Genomic DNA, 10,751 nt, shown 5'->3' on the forward strand with positions numbered 1-10,751 from the left:
CCTCGCATTTCCAAAACTTATTTTACTACACACCACATGTTCATAGGAATCTGTCGGCTCCTGCTAGCATACATGTCAGTCGGAATTCCAGTGAGAAACGGCAGATGGTAGCAGTAATAACGCTAACCGAGACTACACAAAGTTAGCTCTTGCAGGTGGTGAGAAATGAACTAAGAGTGGGTTACAGACCATCAACAGGCAGCATGTTAAAAACACAGATGAAAACACATGTAACACGTAACGTTAGCAATTTTTTTAAAGTTAGCATATATTCCTGCCTTTTGCCAGCACCAACCAACTACTAAAGTTAAGTATCCTGCTATTGTTAAGGATTGGCGGAATATTTAGCCGACTTTTTAACACGAGGAAATAACATTTCCTCTTACTGATGAGACAATCTGTGTGTGTGATTTGCATGCTATCAGCCATTTCCAGTGTAAATTCCCCCTCTGTTTGTGCATTTGTGTATTTGTGTGTGCAGGAGAAGGGAAAAAGACACACCTTCAGAGGCAGAGACTAACATCCTGAGAGGTAATTGGCAATGATTGCAGCTCATCAGACTGGCGGACAGACAATAAAACAAGCCAAATCACATTGTGCGGAGAAACGCCTGATTCACTGCATTTTTCTGGAAGCCAGAGAAGTTAACTCACATGCTTTCTTGACCTGACGAGTTTGTGTTTAGATGTTGTTAAATGAATACCGAAGTGTACTCATCTACACAAAAAAAAACTGCTGTCAAATGTCAGATTCACTAAGAAAAGAGAGGGACATAAAGAAGTTTGTATTCTATAAAAAATTATGGGTAACACTTTACTTGAAGGTATCTACACAAGAGTGACATGACACTGTCATGACACAGTCATGACACATGAACCCTAACCCTAACCCTAAACCAAATGGCACTTAGTAAAAGAAGCATTATGTCATAAACGTTTATGACTTGTTTATAATGTTCATGACACGTTCATGACAGTGTCATGTCACTCTTACGTAGATACCTTCAAGTAAAGTGTAACCAAATAATGACGCATTGCATTTATATAACACTTAAAAATATTTTCTCAACGACACAAACACAAAGATCTTAGTTCAGTGACTGTGACTGTTCAGTTATATTGAAGAAATTACCTTATCGAATCATTTTGACTTTGCCATTTACTATATGCTAAAACTATTAGTGGATTAACCGGTTGGTCAATCAACAGAACAATGTATTAAAATGATTATAACTGACTGTAGTCAATAATTAAGACAAAAATATCAAATATCTGAGGGCTATAAATGGATACTTCTTCAGCTGGTGATTAGACTAAATACAAAATATAAAGACATCAATATGCACATTTTTACATTTTATACAATAATCAATAGTTAAAGAAACTCTATTTTTCTGAGTTAAATTAGCTTGACAACTCCCCAGAAACATAACTTTTAGATAGGGGTGTAGCGTAATCAGTCCGTCTTGTCAGTGTGCTGCAAACAAGGGGTTGATTTGTATCAAGGGACATGATTATGAGCGTCTCCGCCTGCAGGGGCCCTGACAGAGGCTCAGATATCAAAGACACACTGATAGAGCGCAAGGCGACCGATGGCAGCAACAAGTCTTTGGAGAGGCCTCCTGATGTGTAGATTATCCAAGCACAGGGGCACACACACACACACACACCACACTTACTCTAAAGCATGTCCTCTCAGACACACACACTAGGGTTGCACGATTTGAGAAAAATATGAAATATGCGATAATGTTATTGAATATCGCGATAACGATATTACTTGCTGTACATAAACAAATGTACTCGCGATATGTCGCAGCCTTTTGCAATGTGTATATAGCGGTATGTTGATATTGGGATGACGATAAAAAAATATGTTGTGCAGCCCTCAAACACACACACACACACACTTCCACCTGATCTCTGCCTTTGCCCACCTACTCAGCACAAATCACCACCAAGATTACAGTTAAATTCTGGAGCATCCAAAAACTGCCATCACATACAAAAACATTAGTATCTCTATCACATCAGCAGTTGAGCTCACACCTGATATTCAAAGGACCAAACCCCTGGTGGTTCTGCATTGTAACACCTATGTGCTTACAACTTACTACAACTATTACTGAGAACAGTCTTAGAGAACCGACCTTTCAAGGGCCCACTGATTTCAGTCCATTTCAGTACACTAAACCTGCTAAGCTTTGCTAATGTATTATACTGAAACACATGCCTGCACTGGTTTTCATTAAAGGTACTTAATTGCAGAGTTTTAATAGTTTTGAAACTGCAGAGGGATCTGTGAATCCCTCCTGGTGGTGAATTCAACTGCTGAGGTGAAGGTCTAATGTGAGAGGTTTGCCATTTACCCGCCGCATTTATTCATATGCTATAATGCCTGTAGAAGCAAAAGGGAATTCAAAAAAAATGAGCTGACACAAATGCTGTAAAACTGTCAGAAATTGACAGTTATACTGAATGGTGTGCAAAACTTCAGAGTGGAAGACACGGCAGCTCATAAACGCACCATTCTACATCAAACTCAGATATGTGTTATCACTGGATGATCAAGGCTTAACGATTGATATACTAGTTAGATAAGCAATAAGTAGTTAGCAAAGAAATAAAGTAGTGACAGTTCTACAAGAAAATGTCAGACAGTAAACATCATGATGAGGAGCTCAGACAAGAAGATGGTTCCACCTTCTACAGAACTGTTGAGGCATATCAGTTTAAGCAAGAGTAGTCCTATACTAAGGAGGAAATTGTGCTGAGTCGGACAGAGCAACACAGGGAACGGACTAGAATAAGGGACACTGCCACTACATCATCGTATCAACCAGAACTCCAGCCTTTGGAGCCAACAGATGGCAGCTGGTGGTTTAGTTGTAACACATGATAAAATATGCAATCCAATGTGTTTTTGCTGAATGGGACATTTTGAACCACTATTGAAGGAGTTAGAGCAAGGCATCGATGCAGTTGATGAACATACAGTACATGTGTGACAAGCCATCCTGGTTTGAGCGCTTGCAGCAGGTACACAGAAGTTCATTATATTGGTCAATCCATAGTCAATTGATGAAGAGGAAAAGCAGCCACCAACCAGTGTCCCTCTCTCCCACATGGCCAGTTCTACCAGCCTGAGCGACTCGTGGATGCTCTTAACCTTTCAGGTTAGAGTTGATCTCAGCAGTTGGGCAAGAGACCTTGAGCTGATTAAAGCTTAACTAAGCCTACAAGGGCCATGGGAACATGTACCTCCAAACACACACATGTCTAAATACCCTTACAAGTTAAAAGAAAGATTCAAAAGAAAATAGTGATAATTCTTAAACTTTACCCAACTTAATAAAGCTGTCCACTTTACTAGTAATGTCCCTCAACGAAAAAAAGCCCCAATTACGAGAGCATTCTTTTCAAGGTCCCACCTAGATATTTATTAGTACCTAGTGTGAGTGCTGAAAAAGTGTTGAAGAAACAACCCACCACATGATACTGTCTGTCCTTGACCTGCAGCTAAAATTTGAATATCATTCAAACCATTTTAGAAGTTGAATCTGAGCTCTGCACTCCAATACTCTGTGCTGCTGGTTAATCTGGTAGGAATGTGTGCAACAGTGTCAGAAATCTGCCTCCCAGCCATAAGTGACCTATTGGTGTCAGCAAGAGAGCAGGTCCACACACACACACACACACACACACACACACACACACACACACATTCAGCAAGTATCCCACCTTCAACTCTCCAAAAGTTTGAGACAACTTTTGGTAGCTCTATATTTTATTTTCTTACTCTTTTTTTTTTCTTTGATTTGGTTTAAAACATGTCATTTTCCAGAAGATTCCCTCCAGACACATTTGAATAATAATTTGTCTGATATGGTTTTTACCTGGTGACTCATCCAGTGACACTCAGTAAAATACAATACACAGCTGTAGGCTACCAGATAGATTAGCTAGTAGGCAAGAATAAATCTCCTGCTTTCTGGCTTGCCAAACCTGCAGGACATGTATACTTATGTCCACACCAGACTGCTACTGTTTTGTCCCATAATATGCTATAAAACCACCTCATTAGTACTTACAACGTTTGTGGTTATCTTTGTTTTGACAAGTCTTGGCTAACAAGTGGTCCACTACATAGGCTACACATGACATGACAGCAAGCTAACAGCCCAAAAGATAAATTAGCCTAGCATAAAAACACCACAAAGTCCCTTAAAACTCGCATTTCGACGTCCCAATAAGAATATTACAGTAGTACAATATGGAACGTAATAAGTAATAAGGTTCATATAGCCTACACTCGCTTCAGAGAGACAGCCCCTTTCACTCGCTGTCCCTGTAGGAATATCATGGTATTGTACTGAACAAAGGTGATTTTGCGTTATTGGGTTTCACTGAGGTGTGGTGGAGAAATGTTAGCAAAGACGGAAGGATAAGATGGAGCGCTCACCTGCTCAGTAGTTTTCTGCGACTCCCCCTTTCTCTCTGTCACACACAAACTTTCTCTCCCCCTCTCTCACACACACACACACGCACACACACCCCCTCACGCGCCGTCCAGCACCGGCTGCACACACCGGCTGTATGGGCTCGGTCTCTGGTCTGTAGCGGTACAGTAGAGAGAGAGCTCAACCCGACGAGGAGGTGGAGCCCCAAGTGTCACCGGGAGCGTACACTACTGTCCCGGGAAAACAGACGCAGGTAGGTCCCATCCACGGTGCTGGACCCCACCCAGTCCTATCAGGCCAACCCCACTGTTCTAGATAAAGATTAGGCTACTCCCAGTTTCCTAAATGTTGGAAAGTGTTACAGTAAATATCCTGTGGCCTTATCTTCTGTCAAAACGTTTTGAATGAAAATGTTGTTCTTGCTCCGGAACTTAAACTTGACTGTCACTTGAAAGGCAAGCAACCACCAAACAAAAGCAATTTTATATTCATTTTTATTTATTTTTTTACAGAATGAAATACATTTCTATTTGATAAATAGATTAAAGAAAATTTCTTACAAGCACATGGACTCGTTCTTTAAGAGTTTCTCATTACTTTTCAATTGGCAGCAAGACAAAGTTTTTTTTTAATTATTATTATTATTATTTTTTGGGCATTTTCAGGTCTTCATTTGTATAGGACAGCTGAATATGTGAAAGGTGTGAGAGAGGGGGAATGACATGCAGCAAAGGGCCACAGTCCGGAGTCAAACCCGCGGCCGCTGCGTCGAGGAGGAAACCTCTATAAATGGTGAGCCAGGTGAGCTACCCAGGCGCCAAAGGCAAAGGTTTTCAGTACCTTGCACATTGTCATATAATTAAAAATTGTTGCAAATGTATCTTAATGGGAAATGTTACCTTTTGGGACTTAATCGTCCGGGGCCGTGTGATTTTATGTAAATTAGTTCTCACATTAAGTTCTCCAAGTGGACATAGCATGACCGCATGTTGATGACTGTGGTTTTCGATGTTTACTTCTATTGACTCATGTGATTCAATATAATAAAATAGCGTGCTGCCCTGTTTGCTGCATTGGGGGGAAGATAATGGGATAACTCATCACTGACAGGATTTGTACCATGGGAATTATCAAGAGATGATGACAATCTCCATCACCAAGCTCATTATGTGGTGCCAGCCAAGTCAACTGATACATATCACATATCCCAAACCAGCAGCCACCTAATAGGAGGACAGTCTCCTTTGCAAGATGTCAGTGTGTGTGTGTGTGTGTGTGTGTGTGTGTGTGTGTGTGTGTGTGTGTGTGTGTGTGTGTGTGTGTGTGTGTGTGTGTGTGTGTGTGTGTGTATGTTAATGTCTGATGTGATCTTTGAGCATGTGAGCAGTTTTAAGAAATTAATGTTTCACAGAGAATATGTTGTCTGGAGACGAAAAAGGGATGGAAAGAGATACACTGGGGAAAATAATGTGTTTACACTGATACAGGGTTGAGGTAAATTGAAATAAAACTGCAGGACAGAGGAGTAGCTGTAAAGCACACAGTCAGGAGTCAGCGCAGGTTGTGCAAGGTGAAGCCCAGGAATGGCTGAAATCCATAATTATCAACAATTCTGTGAAGCTGTATTCTCCTGTAATACAAACATGAAAGTACAAAAGCTGCACATATGCTATAGGCTGTAATCAAATAAAGGCCTATTAATACAGTACTGTATATATGCAAGCACCAAGGACAGTGATCAACAAAAAAACACAAAGGTAGGCAGTGGTTCAGCGAAAGAAAAAAACAAAGAGGTAGATGACAATTGATAGATACTGTAAAAAACTAATGAGGGTGAAACAGATGTGAAAAATTAAGAAACTGTGACAGGACAGCAGAGCAAGAAACACCATTTTAGGAGGATTCTGGTTGGAAGCGGAGGCTGTAATTTGTTCAAAACTATACTCTTTTGACTGCAAAACATCTGGAGGAGGTGTTTTTCAGAATGCGAAAATGAACAGCTGAAAAACATGGTTGCCCTCTTCTTTTCATTCTGCACGTGCTTTTCGTGTAATTTGCCATGTGAGTGTGTGTGTGTGTGTGTGTGTGGGCATGTGTGTGTGTGTATAGATGTGTTCTTATTTAGGGGTCCAGTCAGTTTTACATGTGCAATTAACGTACCATTAGTATGAGAGGAGGGAGAAGCATTATTCTTGTGGAAAGCAAAAACATGTTTTTGAATTCTTTGGGTTTAAAATGTTCTTGTTAATTGGCCATGTTTACTTCAGTTCATTTCCATTTGACAAGCTGCCAGCTGGCTGAAACCTGAATCCTGAGCTAATGTTTATGCATCAATATCACCAGCGGTAAGTAATCAATACCATCTTTTAATTCTGCATACTGTAAACACTGGGAATAACAACAGTGAGTCAAGAAGAATGTAAATCAGATTATTAAAACCTACAGTATTAAATGCAAATGCGCACACAGTAACACTCCCAGCGATTTTTCTAATTCAGCATTTACTTTCCTTTCCTGATGTAAAGGCTGTTTTTTGTTGAAATTGAATGGAGATCTTGTCAACATGCTTGCACAGTGAATGACTGAAACATCCACATTATTGACTGTAGGTCAAATTGAAAGTCTACCTCAGTATCATATCACAGATAATAAATACCTTTGTATTTTTGTAGTATGTATGTGTGCGTGGATGTCATATGTCTGTGTGCCTATGTGTATGTATGTTGTGTATAAGCTATTGGACACCTTAATTTCCTTCTGGATAAATAAAGTATCTCTATCTATCTATCTATCTATCTATCTATCTATCTATCTATCTATCTATCTACTTTGTATATGTATGTGGTTTTTTTGTATTCACGCATAATGATCAAGGTCTGCCCTCTAGTGAAAAAACAGCTCTACTGTTGCGGTTGAGTATAACAGGTAATGTTTCAGCTTAGCATGGTGGCCTTTAGTATACATTCATCCAACACACATTAACACATCCTAAATATGTGTTGCAGTTGTTCAATTCAAAGTGCTATTTGTTTTGAAATTTGAATAATGTCATGTTTTTAAGTTTTACTAAACTCAGCTCCCTGTATATGAAGAATATGGATCCAGAAGAACGTTGTGCAACTTCAGGTGTCACCAAATAGATAAGACCTGAGCCACATGAGAGTGAGACAGAGGTCCCAGGACGGACGATGGTCCAGCACAGAGAAGTCTGAGTGAAGAGAGAGGACAAGAAGGAGGATCTAGGGGGAGAGACAGAAAGAGGGACACAAACAAGCAGAGGGTTAGAGAGATGCTGTGGGGATTTCAGAAAGTTTACAGTATTCTCGTCAGCAGGACAAACATGGACTATAGTGCTAGGCTTAATGAAGCTTAGCGTAAATTCAGCCAGGCAGACTATCTTACGTTACTCACTCATTCTCAGTCACCTCACTTTCCCTCTCCTCCTGCTTCACATTACCAGCTGATTAGGGGGACATTTACTCTTTTAGTTAAACCAACCAGTTTTAGCCACAATCTCTATCGGCCAATCACATTCTTGCTGTCAATATTTAAATGTTTTCCTCTCAGCATCCTCTTCATTCATTACCATCACCACCAGTGTCTAGACTCCATCAGGGGGGTATCGTACATACTCACGGTCTTCTCGACCATGTCACGATGGGAATTCGATGATATCACGATGGAGTCTAATCGCCAAAGACTATCATTTATCATTATTGTGCACATGTCAATGAATTATTGTTCACTCAAAATGAGGTCTCTCCTGATTGAAATAGATAGATTGAGACTGAGACCGATCTGCCAGAAGGATAATGGTAACAGGAACAAGGCCTGACGTGGTCTATATCCTCCTCCGCTCCGCAGCGTGTGGATGGTCTGGCAAAGCGAGCCTAGGCACAGAGTAGGGCACAATAGGAAAAGACGCTGCAGCCCGCTGACTTCTTTTAACTCTGGGGACAGACAGGAGCCTCTGATGGAATATAAGGTTTAAGACTACAGACAGGTATGGGCACACATAAAGATGGGCGCACCAAATTGAATACATTCTTATTTACTGCAGAACTTGCTTTCTCAGTCAATCTCGTAGACTGTAAAACTAATGGATGTGGCAGCAGTGAAGTCATCCATTGGTTTGTGGACTGCCATTTTCAAGCTAGGAGTTAGGCTTTTGGTTGTCCCTATCTTGGTATTTTGAAACCAGAACTAACCTATTTAGACAAAAGGGCAGAGCTGGGGAGGAAGACGCGGCTAAGCCAGTGTCATCTATGGTTTTGATGGCACTGTGCTAAGCTAAACGCTAAAGAGGGGTGTTGCAGATTTTCAACCAGCTGACACGAGTCATCCAGTGGAGTTTTGCTGGCAGGTAAACGGGGACATCCAGGAGGGGGTTTGGGTGGTTATGGAGTGTAGTTGAAAACCCCTTCCAGCACAACACATTTCAAATGGTGCTAGAAAATTCCAATCCACTCTGAACACCAAAGGATATCAGTGACACTGTGAGGAAGCTTTCTTCACAGAAGACCATTAGCATGAAGCTTCTGTTTGTCACTGCTCACCTGGTGTGCAGAACTAGTCTGACTCAGACGGTTTATGAATAGGACATGCAGCTGTTTTATTTGTTAAAGGAATACTAGACCCAATCGATTCTCACATGGTGTTTTCCAGACTGAATTAGTGTAATGAAAACTGAACTTGTTCAATCTGGTTCTGCAAGCCTATAACAGAACAAGGAGGTGGTGCTGTCCCTCTGTTATCTGTTTGTTTCAGGGTTGCCACTGATATGTGCTTCACACTTTGAGACAACTTCCTTCTGTCCACGTGTTGACCTACAAGTTTAATGCACACACTTGCGTTTCCTTCCTGCCCTCTCCCCATCTCATGCCCCTCCTGTTAGAGTTCATTTGTTGGGGGATTGCAACCATGTCATGTGGGCAAAGAGAGACAACACTATTTGGGGAACCAGTTACGCCAGCGGGCCACTGCAGCTTGTTATGGCAGCCATATAAAGACATGGACATGCTTAATGTCAGAAATTAGAAAGGAAAAATTTAAAAGTTAAAGTTGCAGCCTGGTCTCACAGAATTCCGTGAAATGATCACGAACTGTTAACAGCGCATTACGTGGTGGTGGAATGTGTGAAATTGCCGTGTGGCCACCACGGAAAACTATGCCAATGTAAAGTCAATGAGAAGATGACGTAGCAACAAGGGTAGTGAGTAGTATGAAAGCCCGAAAATCCGCGTAAGGAGGTTGGTTGGGAGACCGGGGATCGTGTCCCGCATGTCCAACCATCCCGTTGTTCTTTTCCTAAACCCAACCCGTTGTTCTTTTCCTAAACTCAACCCGTCCGCTGTATGCGGCCATCCCGTTCTTCTTTTCCTAAACGCAAACCACTGTTGTCCCGCCCACCGACGACCTTTTCCTTAACTTAAGGGGCCGTGTGCATTTTACGGAATTATTCTGTGAGCCCCTCAAGGACTTTTAAGGGGCCGTGTTAATTTCACGGAATTCTTCCATGGGCCCATCATGAAATTTTCGGCGATTCCGTGACACTGCCACAGATTTTGAGTTAAGGTGCCGTGTTCATTTCATGGAATTCTGTGAGATCAGGTTGTATTGTCAAATGTACAGTACTTGACTTGACAAAATCACTGTGACTAATGCCATGTATTTAGTCTTATCAACTGAATAAAATGCTAACCTGAGTCAAGGTAAAGGGTACCTGTGTGAAGGGAGGGTGAAAAAAAAGGATCTGGAAAAGGAAAGTATAAAAAGGAAAATAATGAGCATGGTTTTGACAAGAGGATACATCGTGGTTGGTCCTGGGCCATGTGGCAGTGACGCTGTCTGTCTAGCACTCCAGCCACAGCGGCTTCTTCTTCGAGGCCATCACCTTGGACTTGTCCAGCTGGACAAGAGGGAAACGAAGAGAATTGATTTGTTTATGTCGAGCTTGACAGTGCATAGGCTTTCAGTGAAGGTCTGATGTGGACTATAGCCTTAAAACTGCAGTATCTGTACTACAAGTTTGATTATTATTATTATTTGATAAGCAAATTTAGAAGTGTCCCCCTAACATCCATCCATCTGAGCACATGAGTCTGCACACACACAGGCTGCAGCGTTCACTGTCAGACTGTGAATATTTAAGTAATCATTAGATTGAGTAGTAAAAAGTGCTTGTTTTACCACCAACATGTTCAGATTATTGCTCAATACTGGACCAATTTCAAAGATGTTTGTATATATTAGTCACTTAAAGGGGCACTATGCAGTTTTGGCCATTTCGCTT

General features: G+C 41.2%; 1 protein-coding gene across 2 annotated transcripts in view; it reads right to left on the reverse strand.

Annotated features, from left to right (window-relative positions):
- Positions 1-4,685, reverse strand: part of lamb2l (laminin, beta 2-like) — a 59,492-nt gene extending 54,807 nt beyond the window's left edge. Inside the window, exon 1 of one of the 2 annotated variants that reach the window (XM_031286587.2) lies at positions 4,462-4,685. The gene's annotated coding sequence lies outside the window, so the exon portion shown is untranslated. The remainder of the gene's footprint in view (positions 1-4,461) is intronic. The other variant, XM_036008196.1, reaches the window with a different exon arrangement.
- Positions 4,686-10,751: the final 6,066 nt, after the last annotated feature.

This window comes from Sander lucioperca, chromosome 12 (genome assembly GCF_008315115.2).
Source record: "Sander lucioperca isolate FBNREF2018 chromosome 12, SLUC_FBN_1.2, whole genome shotgun sequence".
Taxonomy (NCBI): domain Eukaryota; kingdom Metazoa; phylum Chordata; class Actinopteri; order Perciformes; family Percidae; genus Sander; species Sander lucioperca.